Genomic DNA, 1,968 nt, shown 5'->3' on the forward strand with positions numbered 1-1,968 from the left:
GTGTGACACAAATCACATCACACCTGTGTGACACAAATCACATCACACCTGTGTGACACAAATCACATCACACCTGTGTGACACAAATCACATGACATCCAGCAGGACAGACTGTAGCAGATGGAGCCAGAATGAAGATGATGGTGGCTGAAACAACTTGTCTCATCAGTTAATTCAACATTTTCAACATTAACATTTTAATTTATACTCATTATTGACTTTATAAGAAGGATTGGGGTGGGGGTGTACACTTTAGAACCCTGTGGCTCAGCCTAGGTTTTTATCCTTAATGGCTTTATTAAGTGTTCATTACTTTTACTTTTGTGCTTTAAGTCATTTTAAAACCAGTACTTTTGTACTTTTACTTGAGTAAAAAGTTTGAGTTGATACTTCTACTTCAATAAAAGTATTTTAAAACATAGTATCCATACTTCTACTTAAGTAATGCATGTGAATACTTTTGACACCTCTGATATGTGTGTGTTTATGCTTGTGTGTGTGTTGGTGTGTGTTTTTGTGTTTGTGTATCACTGTGCTTCTGTGCGTGTCTGTGTGTGTAGGTGTGTGTCTGTGTGTGTTTGTAAATCACTGGACTTGAATCTAAAGCTGGTTGAGTTGTGGTTCAACACCAGTAAAGCTGTTAGCAAAATATCTTACTGGACAGATTTTAGTGAAACTCAAAGTAATTAATAGAAGTTCGTCTACAATTAATAAACGTTTGGAATCGACCTGATTCAAGGTGGCCGATAGATGCAGGAGTTAAATTTTAGATTGTTTGAAACAAGATAAAAAATTTCTATAACACTATTATTGAGTATTTTAACTGTTTAAACTGTTTAAAAAGGATAACTCAAGTTCAGAGCTTTATAGTAACTAAGTACATTTATTTCATTACAGTACTTAAGTAGTTTTCTGAGGATTTGTAATTTTACCAGTTATTTTTTAAACAGCTACTTTTACTTTGTTACATTTTAAAGCTAAAATTCATACTTTTGTTTACTTGAAAATATAACAGTTAGTTACTTGTTACAACATTAAATCTGTTTGAACTCATCATGAAAGATGTTTCGGCTCTAAAAAATGAAGAGTTGAATTTACTCAACAAAGTCATGTCAGCTGGTTCCACTAAGACTGAACAAAGAATAACCACATATTGATCAATTTACTCAACCTGGTTCAGTGAAACCAGTTTAGTTCGGTAAATTCAACAGTTTATTTCTTAGAGTGTGTAAAAGTACTTTTACTTTTACTTCCCCAATTGTTGTGAGCAGTTTTATGACTTTTACTTGAGTAGTTTTCTCATCAGTGAAATTTATTTTTACCAAAATCGTTTTCTGTTCATGTAATTTTACTTTTTTTTACTAATTTTACCATCAACGCTGCTGACAAACTGTCCTGAGTGTTGACACGTCTCCCAGAAATAAAAGTTGTGAAATAAGAAACTCTGTGAGAAAACAGAATGGGCGTCTGCTCTTCCTCTTTTCAAAACTCAAACAGATGAAAATCCTCCTCCCTCTTTCATCATCACACAGGCAGAAACATCAATAACATCTCATAAAACACAAGATTTAATCACTGATTCACTCTGGAACCTGATTCAACATGGCTGCCACAGCTGGGCACCTTTAGCTAATCCAAACTAACTCAAACTCAGCTTATATTGCAGATACTGCTAAAGTGGTAGTAGCTGAGAATCATTCACAAATCATGCTGTGCACTGAGCACAAAATGAGCACTCATGATCTACAGTATTTAACTCAGTCTGTTAGCAAAATATTTCATGAACCACAGGATGGATTTTTACTGTACCTCAGAAAGTAATATTGGGTTCATTGGGCCTCATGCAAGAACTGTTCGTTCTCACAGATTTGTTCTTAAATTGTGCGTACGAGTGATTTAGGAGAATTTGTGACATTCACCAATGTTTTCGTATTCTAAGAATTTTTTCAGATACGAACAAAATTCACG

The 1,968-nt window shown here is 34.3% G+C and overlaps 1 protein-coding gene across 1 annotated transcript in view; it reads left to right on the top strand.

Annotated features, from left to right (window-relative positions):
• The window catches only part of LOC106531325 (uncharacterized), a 6,364-nt gene that overhangs the window by 675 nt on the left and 3,721 nt on the right, over positions 1 to 1,968 (top strand). The gene's annotated exons all lie outside the window — the stretch shown is intronic.

The sequence above is a fragment of the Austrofundulus limnaeus genome, unplaced genomic scaffold, assembly GCF_001266775.1.
Source record: "Austrofundulus limnaeus strain Quisiro unplaced genomic scaffold, Austrofundulus_limnaeus-1.0 Scaffold620, whole genome shotgun sequence".
Taxonomy (NCBI): Eukaryota; Metazoa; Chordata; class Actinopteri; order Cyprinodontiformes; family Rivulidae; genus Austrofundulus; species Austrofundulus limnaeus.